General features: G+C 36.8%; 3 long non-coding RNA genes across 3 annotated transcripts; all 3 read left to right on the top strand.

Annotated features, from left to right (window-relative positions):
- Positions 1–2,281: 2,281 nt before the first annotated feature.
- On the top strand, positions 2,282–4,200 carry LOC138226646 (uncharacterized). Its single transcript, XR_011184610.1, has 4 exons — positions 2,282–2,337; positions 2,641–2,688; positions 2,985–3,046; positions 4,104–4,200. It is a non-coding gene; the product is annotated as an uncharacterized lncRNA (long non-coding RNA).
- A 139-nt stretch (positions 4,201–4,339) lies between these two features.
- Positions 4,340–5,276, top strand: LOC138226645 (uncharacterized). Its single transcript, XR_011184609.1, has 3 exons — positions 4,340–4,403; positions 4,815–4,911; positions 5,123–5,276. It is a non-coding gene; the product is annotated as an uncharacterized lncRNA (long non-coding RNA).
- Positions 5,277–8,463: 3,187 nt separating this feature from the next.
- LOC138226653 (uncharacterized) lies at positions 8,464–11,052 on the top strand. The gene is made up of 6 exons (XR_011184617.1): positions 8,464–8,513; positions 8,810–8,871; positions 9,929–10,028; positions 10,167–10,228; positions 10,640–10,736; positions 10,948–11,052. It is a non-coding gene; the product is annotated as an uncharacterized lncRNA (long non-coding RNA).
- Positions 11,053–11,491: the final 439 nt, after the last annotated feature.

An 11,491-nucleotide genomic window follows, 5' to 3' on the forward strand; every position in this document is an offset into this window, starting at 1 on the left:
GAAAGGGAACAACAGAGAAAGTCACAAACAAAACATTTGTGAAGGACTTGATGAATGTTTTTTCTTTAGAAATGACAAAAAACAAAGAATTTTTCAACAAGATGTCTTTCTATAGCGAGTTTCATTTGAGATAGTCTTTTCTTAGAAGTGCAAGAGTGGTATTCCCTACAACTTATTCCCCAATTTGATCATTCTCAGAAATTAGGAGACGGAAACCACACCTACTGTAATATTAGACCTTGTAACAAGGCAACTAGGTTTCAATGGCTTAAAAGGTGCAGAAAGAGGCTCATTTATAATGACCTCCAGTGTCCCACAGGTTTCCCAAATCATTTCTTAGAGTATGGAAAAAGAGGAAATAAAGTGTCTACAGAAAGTGTATACCCCCTTGAACTTTGTTCAGTTTGTTGCGCCAGTGCCAGAGTTTCATGCAATTAAATGAGGACCTCTTTCTCACACCACATATGTTATACTTTCAAAGGGAAAAAAGGAAATATTACAATTGTATACATTTTCACCCATATGTTAATATCTGGTAGAAGCCCTTTTCACAGCAATTTCAGCTGTGAGTCTGTTGGTAATGGGCTCCACCACCTCTGAACTAACAAGATTTGATAATATTTGAGAATTTCAGAGGTCTGTCTGGTTTAGCTGAAGAATCAGCTAAGGTAAGTTTCAGGAAGAGCATCTGATTTCTTTCAATAAAGCAGAACAGAGAAAAAACACACAATACAAAATCATGAGAATTTGTATCCATATGACACTTTGACTCGAATACTTTTATCAGACCTACACAGAGTATATACTGTACACACTTTTTCAGCCCAGGTTTATACATTTGATACATTTGGAACTGCCATTTGTAGGTGTTTTTGTGTCTTAGCTCAACACTGTGAAACCTGTAGTTACAAACATGGAGGATGAAGACATGAAGACATATATTGTACCTCTGACCGGCCTACCTTCCAAGAGGTGAAAGATGAAACTTTTCCTTTATCGTCAACTCAGTGAATGTCTTTAAACTTTCGAAAACTGTAACAAAGAATAAGTTAAAAAACTTATTTTCATTGGACCCACAGAAAAGTCAAAGTTGTCCATAGAAATGCCCGTCTAAATCAGAAATCTACAGCACAAAGGCAGTGGCCTTTCGGGACATAAAAATGAAATCAGACTTTACTCAGACGAATTGCCCTTGGTCACGGACATCTTGCTATCAGTCACTACAAAGATGTTTTCTCTCGTCCCATGGCTTGCCTGACTTGCTTCTTCTGCTGGATGGCTTCTGGTCGCTGGTCAGGATCGACAGCCAGCATGTCCTGGAGCAGTGTCCTTTGCTCCGTGCTTATGGCTCTATTTACTTTCAGGGGGATGTGGAACTGCAGCCAGGGGTTCTCATCCAGGGCCTCTCCAACAGGCCCTGACAGACATATGCTCCTGTATCGGAAACACACTTTAGTTCAATTCTAAAATATTTCTCATAGGACTGAAGGAACCTTTGCCTGTTAAGAGTTAACAATTAGGTCCTCAAGAACTGTTTTACGGTTTTCTACACTCCTGGCTGGCCAAGGTCTCTTTAAGGTCTCTTAAGTGGAGGTGTAACTCATGTATCCTACATGTGATTTAGCAACATGAAAGGGAATAGCTTCTTATCGGATTATGGTCTTGGTTAACTGCCTAAGGCTGACCTAAGTGCCTAACTTTCTGACTTTCTTTATACCTTATATGTTAAGAAGCTTCTTCTGACCAATCAGAAATGTATGCTTTATGTATGAACATTTTGCTCATCAAAGTGAGTGAGAGACAAGGTTAACAGAAATTAGCCACGGCAGTAAATGACAGCATATTTTTGGGTTCTTAAATGGTCTCTACCTGGCACACCTGCAGTGCAAACTGACACACACTGTTTAGAGAAACAGCTACTCTATTACTAATATTAATGAAACATTTCTTATTCTATGGAACAAAAACAAACAGTAAAACTAAAACACAGATCTCTTAGCTTCCTATTTCATGAACCAGATGACTGAATGACCAAGCCTAACTAGTAGCCAGAACCCCAGTTAACCCTCCGTAACACAAACTTTAACCACACGACAAGAACTCTTTCAAACTGAGTGAAAATCATAAATGGATCCATAACTTTACATCAATTTACTATGTTGTGCCAATACCTGCATTTACATTTAGAACGAATGATGTCATAGAACCAGCATCACACCAGTTCCAGGTGTCTCCAAGGAGACAACAGAACTTCAGTTGTGTTTGCTAAAATACACACTTTGAAACATACTGTAACACTTAGTTAACATGTCTGGTTTAGTTGAAGAATCGGCTAAGGTAAGTTTCAGGGTTTAATGGTGGGATGGCACCTGTGCTTTTTTCCCCCAACCGCTAGAATATGATTCGCACCAAACCCAAAAGAAATACTGCACAGTTCAGGAACTTCATCAACCTAGCAACTGTAAAATAAGCTTACAAACAACTGAATTGAAATGCCAAAAAGTTCAGAGAAAGGCACAAACTATGTTTACTTGGGGTTTACAAAATTAAAGCTAACTAAAACTGTAATGATAAACAATCATGCTGCCAATGGACAGAGAAATATCATGTTTTTTGAATAATGTATTATTTGTTACATAGGAACCCAGTATAAGGGAATCCCTTGCGATCCTGTCTGCAGAGATAAAGGTAAGTATTGTTTTCTCTTTAGCTCTGTCACTCCAAGAAATATAATGAACATAAATATATTTGCCAATCTTTTCATAGTAATCCAAACAACTCTGCGTGTATCTGACATTTGTAATATTTATCTACCGCAGTATAACTCTTCTGGCAAGGCGATTGGTATTGTACCTTGAAAGAAAACTGATTGGAAATGTCATGTACTCTATGGTTTCTATTGATGTCAAGTGGCAAATGTTGACTGGTGATGTTATGTGAATCTTAGGAAATGGTCATTTTTCAATCGAGTCTATGTTTCTCAGAATTTGAGACAGAGAGGTCAATCTCTGCAATTCGAGCTGAGGGCATTTCTTGGAATGGAAAGGTAAGAGCAACTTGTTCTTTGATATTCTCTTAAGACTCTTCGCCAGATTTAACGATGAAAACTGTAAATAATAATAACAAACATTATTTTATATAGTGCCTTGAAAGGTGGCTTCTTTACAGAATGACAAAACCAACTACAATAAATAATACACAAGATATGCATGATGACAATACACAGTTAGAGGAGACAGTAGATGGTCATTGTCAGTGTATTCTGAAGGTAGTTTTCCAATTTTTTGGAACGGGGTAAAAGAGGCCACCTCTACTAGAATCTTTGTCCTAACCAAAAATGTAACAAAGTATAATAATAATATTAAAAATAATAATAATAAACTTTATCTATAGAGCACCTTTCATACAAATAGTGCTTTGGTGCTTTAAAAACCAAGCGTAAAAATAAAATATTAAAATTGAGAGATATACTCTCAGTTGTAAAGGAAAATACAGCAATACAGTAAAGCAACATACATGTCAATTAAATAAATAAAAATTAGGAAAGTCGTAATAAAATAAGAACAATTAAAGACAACTAAAAAAAGAAACAGAAATAGAAAGAACAAAGAACCACTTTAACTAAAAGCAACATTTTCAAATGTTTTTTAAAACAATGTACCGAGCTTGACTGCCTAATAAAAAGTGGAAGTGAGTTTCATAATTTGGAAGCATAAAAACAAAAAGCAGCCTCTCCACTCTTTCTGCATTTCACATGTGGTATTTGCAGTAGGCCAGTATGTGCAGATCTCAGGTCACGTATAGGAACATATGAAGACAGACATTCAGTAAGGTACAGACGTGCTAGGTCGCTTAAAGCTTTAAAAACAAGTAAAAGAACTTTCAAATTTATCCTAGATAATACAGGTGACCAGTGAAGTTTTTTCAAAACAGGAATGATATTCTCTTTCTTGTATTTGTTAGGATCTGTGCTACTGCATTTCGAACAAGTAGTAAGGGATTTATTGTTTTCTTGGGAAGCCCACAAAACAGAGCATTATAATCATATCCACATCAATGTGAGCAATGGAGAAGTCAAATTAACGTGTCTAAATATCATCTAGTTCTATCCCAGGGAAGAGGGCTGTTGCCTACACAGACGACAAGACACAAAACGCTCAACTGTGCAAAACACGCATAAGGACATCAGTCAGGAGGAACAAGATAAAGTGTTTTTTCTTCTTCACCATGGTCATGTAGTTTCACTCCAAGCACTGTCATATGAAATAACTGTGGAAACGACCTCCCCAACGTTTTGGGTTGTTGCATTTTGCTTCAATGAATTTTAACCTTTTCTTTTAGACATTAAGAGGAAGGACACATTCACCCTTGGTAGAGATTCAGTTGTTCTATGAGATGTCAAGGTGAGAATTAACCACTTCAGGGATAAGTCAATCCACATAACTGAAAAAGGGGCAATGAACAGGATATGGGGATTTTGCTAGTTATAAAGTACAATAATCATCATTACATGATCTAAGACTACTGAAGTATAAGCTGTGTCCCTGACTGATTAATTAGCAAATTCATCTTTGTAGAGTGCAGCTACTATCTATTCAGTGGCATTTCCTTAAAACAATTGTATTCCCACATTCTGAATATGGAGTGAGATCATGTAGAGAATGTTGGACTTGTAATAACTAATTGAAGGATAATAATAATCAACGAAAGTGCTTAAAAGTATCAACAAATGCCTTCAAAGTACTTGACACGTACTTTGCTTTCAAAAGTGAAACATAATTAATGCTTACGTAAGATTTCTCTTGACTTCTCAGGAGTATACTAACTCCAAGGACAAGTAACATCACAAACCATTATTTAAGTGCTGATGTTGGAGCTGCAATACTACTACCAAGACAAAAAATGATACAGGTAACACTGCTTTCAGATTTCTAAGAATTGCTAAAATAGTATGTTTACAGAGCATTCAGAGTTGAGAATATGACAAGTTCCTACCATCTCAAACACTGCCAATCTAGAACAAAAAGAAAGTACTTGAACGCCTGCAGTAATCAAACACAAACCAGAACATATCAGTGCATGACAATGAAATGTAGTCACAAAATGATTCTACCCTTTCAAGTCCCAAAAAAGACCGAGGAACTTACCGGAGGCGATACCTGGATTTCAAACAGAGTACAATGTAGCCACTGTAGGGGAGAAGATCACAGAGAGCTCTTCTCAGATTGCTCAGAGTCAGCCCCAGCACCCTGTCCTGACTGAAGCAGACAAAGTGGTCAAACAGGTAGGTAGAAATGAGTAAGGAACAGAGAGTATGGTTATTCTTGCATTGTTTTGTTCGTCTGTCAAAGAAAAGAGTGCTTCTGACTTTTGTCAATGTTCATCTTTATTTTAGGAGAAGAACAAACGGTGGTATCACACTTTGCTCAAGTGTATGATACCATGTGTGTACAGCAGACATCACCAAAGGAACAGGAGACACCTGAGTAGAGAACAAGAACATGAAAAGACTGATGAAAAAAAGCACCAGGAGAAATCCATTGAATATGCACAATCTCGTACAGTATTTCAATGAAAAGTTTCAGTGTTGTTTTTAGTGTCGTCGTATTGCATACATTTAAAACAATGTGTCTTGTTTAATGAACAATTTCATTTACTTCAGTAAAAAGTGTTGTTTACTGTACTCCTAGCATGGATGCAATTGTTAGAAAAAACTTGAATGAAAAACTGAATGTTTCATACAATATGGGTTTGTGTTAACCCACACACCTAAGTGAAATGTTTGATTACGTTTACAAGACATAACACATAGTTCAGTTGAGTGAGAAAGGGAACAACAGAGAAAGTCACAAACAAAACATTTGTGAAGGACTTGATGAATGTTTTTTCTTTAGAAATGACAAAAAACAAAGAATTTTTCAACACGATGTCTTTCTATAGCGAGTTTCATTTGAGATAGTCTTTTCTTAGAAGTGCAAGAGTGGTATTCCCTACAACTTATTCCCCAATTTGATCATTCTCAGAAATTAGGAGACGGAAACCACACCTACTGTAATATTAGAACTTGTAATAAGGCAACTAGGTTTCAATGGCTTAAAAGGTGCAGAAAGAGGCTCATTTATAATGACCTCCAGTGTCCCACAGGTTTCCCAAATCATTTCTTAGAGTATGGAAAAAGAGGAAATAAAGTGTCTACAGAAAGCGTATACCCCCTTGAACTTTGTTCAGTTTGTTGCGCCAGTGCCAGAGTTTCATGCAATTAAATGAGGACCTCTTTCTCACACCACATATGTTATACTTTCAAAGGGAAAAAAGGAAATATTACAATTGTATACATTTTCACCCATATGTTAATATCTGGTAGAAGCCCTTTTCACAGCAATTTCAGCTGTGAGTCTGTTGGTAATGGGCTCCACCACCTCTGAACCAACAAGATTTGATAATATTTGAGAATTTCAGAGGTCTGTCTGGTTTAGCTGAAGAATCAGCTAAGGTAAGTTTCAGGAAGAGCATCTGATTTCTTTCAATAAAGCAGAACAGAGAAAAAACACACAATACAAAATCATGAGAATTTGTATCCATATGACACTTTGACTCGAATACTTTTATCAGACCTACACAGAGTATATACTGTACACACTTTTTCAGCCCAGGTTTATACATTTGATACATTTGGAACTGCCATTTGTAGGTGTTTTTGTGTCTTAGCTCAACACTGTGAAACCTGTAGTTACAAACATGGAGGATGAAGACATGAAGACATATATTGTACCTCTGACCGGCCTACCTTCCAAGAGGTGAAAGATGAAACTTTTCCTTTATCGTCAACTCAGTGAATGTCTTTAAACTTTCGAAAACTGTAACAAAGAATAAGTTAAAAAACTTATTTTCATTGGACCCACAGAAAAGTCAAAGTTGTCCATAGAAATGCCCGTCTAAATCAGAAATCTACAGCACAAAGGCAGTGGCCTTTCGGGACATAAAAATGAAATCAGACTTTACTCAGACGAATTGCCCTTGGTCACGGACATCTTGCTATCAGTCACTACAAAGATGTTTTCTCTCGTGCCATGGCTTGCCTGACTTACTTCTTCTGCTGGATGGCTTCTGGTCGCTGGTCAGGATCGACAGCCAGCATGTCCTGGAGCAGTGTCCTTTGCTCCGTGCTTATGGCTCTATTTACTTTCAGGGGGATGTGGAACTGCAGCCAGGGGTTCTCATCCAGGGCCTCTCCAACAGGCCCTGACAGACATATGCTCCTGTATCGGAAACACACTTTAGTTCAATTCTAAAATATTTCTCATAGGACTGAAGGAACCTTTGCCTGTTAAGAGTTAACAATTAGGTCCTCAAGAACTGTTTTACGGTTTTCTACACTCCTGGCTGGCCAAGGTCTCTTTAAGGTCTCTTAAGTGGAGGTGTAACTCATGTATCCTACATGTGATTTAGCAACATGAAAGGGAATAGCTTCTTATCGGATTATGGTCTTGGTTAACTGCCTAAGGCTGACCTAAGTGCCTAACTTTCTGACTTTCTTTATACCTTATATGTTAAGAAGCTTCTTCTGACCAATCAGAAATGTATGCTTTATGTATGAACATTTTGCTCATCAAAGTGAGTGAGAGACAAGGTTAACAGAAATTAGCCACGGCAGTAAATGACAGCATATTTTTGGGTTCTTAAATGGTCTCTACCTGGCACACCTGCAGTGCAAACTGACACACACTGTTTAGAGAAACAGCTACTCTATTACTAATAATAATGAAACATTTCTTATTCTATGGAACAAAAACAAACAGTAAAACTAAAACACAGATCTCTTAGCTTCCTATTTCATGAACCAGATGACTGAATGACCAAGCCTAACTAGTAGCCAGAACTCCAGTTAACCCTCCGTAACACAAACTTTAACCACACGACAGGAACTCTTTCAAACTGAGTGAAAATCATAAATGGATCCATAACTTTACATCAATTTACTATGTTGTGCCAATACCTGCATTTACATTTAGAACGAATGATGTCATAGAACCAGCATCACACCAGTTCCAGGTGTCTCCAAGGAGACAACAGAACTTCAGTTGTGTTTGCTAAAATACACACTTTGAAACATACTGTAACACTTAGTTAACATGTCTGGTTTACTTGAAGAATCGGCTAAGGTAAGTTTCAGGGTTTAATGGTGGGATGGCACCTGTGTTTTTTTCCCCCAACCGCTAGAATATGATTCGCACCAAACCCAAAAGAAATACTGCACAGTTCAGGAACTTCATCAACCTAGCAACTGTAAAATAAGCTTACAAACAACTGAATTGAAATGCCAAAAAGTTCAGAGAAAGGCACAAACTATGTTTACTTGGGGTTTACAAAATTAAAGCTAACTAAAACTGTAATGATAAACAATCATGCTGTCAATGGACAGAGAAATATCATGTTTTTTGAATAATGTATTATTTGTTACATAGGAACCCAGTATAAGGGAATCCCTTGCGATCCTGTCTGCAGAGATAAAGGTAAGTATTGTTTTCTCTTTAGCTCTGTCACTCCAAGAAATATAATGAACATAAATATATTTGCCAATCTTTTCATAGTAATCCAAACAACTCTGCGTGTATCTGACATTTGTAATATTTATCTACCGCAGTATAACTCTTCTGGCAAGGCGATTGGTATTGTACCTTGAAAGAAAACTGATTGGAAATGTCATGTACTCTATGGTTTCTATTGATGTCAAGTGGCAAATGTTGACTGGTGATGTTATGTGAATCTTAGGAAATGGTCATTTTTCAATCGAGTCTATGTTTCTCAGAATTTGAGACAGAGAGGTCAATCTCTGCAATCCGAGCTGAGGGCATTTCTTGGAATGGAAAGGTAAGAGCAACGTGTTCTTTGATATTCTCTTAAGACTCTTCGCCAGATTTAACGATGAAAAATGTAAATAATAATAACAAACATTATTTTATATAGTGCCTTGAAAGGTGGCTTCTTTACAGAATGACAAAACCAACTACAATAAATAATACACAAGATATGCATGATGACAATACACAGTTAGAGGAGACAGTAGATGGTCATTGTCAGTGTATTCTGAAGGTAGTTTTCCAATTTTTTGGAACGGGGTAAAAGAGGCCACCTCTACTAGAATCTTTGTCCTAACCAAAAATGTAACAAAGTATAATAATAATATTAAAAATAATAATAATAAACTTTATCTATAGAGCACCTTTCATACAAATAGTGCTTTGGTGCTTTAAAAACCAAGCGTAAAAATAAAATATTAAAATTGAGAGATATACTCTCAGTTGTAAAGGAAAATACAGCAATACAGTAAAGCAACATACATGTCAATTAAATAAATAAAAATTAGGAAAGTCGTAATAAAATAAGAACAATTAAAGACAACTAAAAAAAGAAACAGAAATAGAAAGAACAAAGAACCACTTTAACTAAAAGCAACATTTTCAAATGTTTTTTAAAACAATGTACCGAGCTTGACTGCCTAATAAAAAGTGGAAGTGAGTTTCATAATTTGGAAGCATAAAAACAAAAAGCAGCCTCTCCACTCTTTCTGCATTTCACATGTGGTATTTGCAGTAGGCCAGTATGTGCAGATCTCAGGTCACGTATAGGAACATATGAAGACAGACATTCAGTAAGGTACAGACGTGCTAGGTCGCTTAAAGCTTTAAAAACAAGTAAAAGAACTTTCAAATTTATCCTAGATAATACAGGTGACCAGTGAAGTTTTTTCAAAACAGGAATGATATTCTCTTTCTTGTATTTGTTAGGATCTGTGCTACTGCATTTCGAACAAGTAGTAAGGGATTTATTGTTTTCTTGGGAAGCCCACAAAACAGAGCATTATAATCATATCCACATCAATGTGAGCAATGGAGAAGTCAAATTAACGTGTCTAAATATCATCTAGTTCTATCCCAGGGAAGAGGGCTGTTGCCTACACAGACGACAAGACACAAAACGCTCAACTGTGCAAAACACGCATAAGGACATCAGTCAGGAGGAACAAGGTAAAGTGTTTTTTCTTCTTCACCATGGTCATGTAGTTTCACTCCAAGCACTGTCATATGAAATAACTGTGGAAACGACCTCCCCAACGTTTTGGGTTGTTGCATTTTGCTTCAATGAATTTTAACCTTTTCTTTTAGACATTAAGAGGAAGGACACATTCACCCTTGGTAGAGATTCAGTTGTTCTATGAGATGTCAAGGTGAGAATTAACCACTTCAGGGATAAGTCAATCCACATAACTGAAAAAGGGGCAATGAACAGGATATGGGGATTTTGCTAGTTATAAAGTACAATAATCATCATTACATGATCTAAGACTACTGAAGTATAAGCTGTGTCCCTGACTGATTAATTAGCAAATTCATCTTTGTAGAGTGCAGCTACTATCTATTCAGTGGCATTTCCTTAAAACAATTGTATTCCCACATTCTGAATATGGAGTGAGATCATGTAGAGAATGTTGGACTTGTAATAACTAATTGAAGGATAATAATAATCAACGAAAGTGCTTAAAAGTATCAACAAATGCCTTCAAAGTACTTGACACGTACTTTGCTTTCAAAAGTGAAACATAATTAATGCTTACGTAAGATTTCTCTTGACTTCTCAGGAGTATACTAACTCCAAGGACAAGTAACATCACAAACCATTATTTAAGTGCTGATGTTGGAGCTGCAATACTACTACCAAGACAAAAAATGATACAGGTAACACTGCTTTCAGATTTCTAAGAATTGCTAAAATAGTATGTTTACAGAGCATTCAGAGTTGAGAATATGACAAGTTCCTACCATCTCAAACACTGCCAATCTAGAACAAAAAGAAAGTACTTGAACGCCTGCAGTAATCGAACACAAACCAGAACATATCAGTGCATGACAAGGAAATGTAGTCACAAAATGATTCTGCCCTTTCAAGTCCCAAAAAGGACCGAGGAACTTACCGGAGGCGATACCTGGATTTCAAACAGAGTACAATGTAGCCACTGTAGGGGAGAAGATCACAGAGAGCTCTTCTCAGATTGCTCAGAGTCAGCCCCAGCACCCTGTCCTGACTGAAGCAGACAAAGTGGTCAAACAGGTAGGTAGAAATGAGTAAGGAACAGAGAGTATGGTTATTCTTGCATTGTTTTGTTCGTCTGTCAAAGAAAAGAGTGCTTCTGACTTTTGTCAATGTTCATCTTTATTTTAGGAGAAGAACAAACGGTGGTATCACACTTTGCTCAAGTGTATGATACCATGTGTGTACAGCAGACATCACCAAAGGAACAGGAGACACCTGAGTAGAGAACAAGAACATGAAAAGACTGATGAAAAAAAGCACCAGGAGAAATCCATTGAATATGCACAATCTCGTACAGTATTTCAATGAAAAGTTTCAGTGTTGTTTTTAGTGTCGTCGTATTGCATACATTTAAAACAATGTGTCTTGTTTAATGAACAATTTCATTTACTTTAGTAAA

Source organism: Lepisosteus oculatus, unplaced genomic scaffold (assembly GCF_040954835.1).
Source record: "Lepisosteus oculatus isolate fLepOcu1 unplaced genomic scaffold, fLepOcu1.hap2 HAP2_SCAFFOLD_144, whole genome shotgun sequence".
Classification (NCBI taxonomy): Eukaryota; Metazoa; Chordata; class Actinopteri; order Semionotiformes; family Lepisosteidae; genus Lepisosteus; species Lepisosteus oculatus.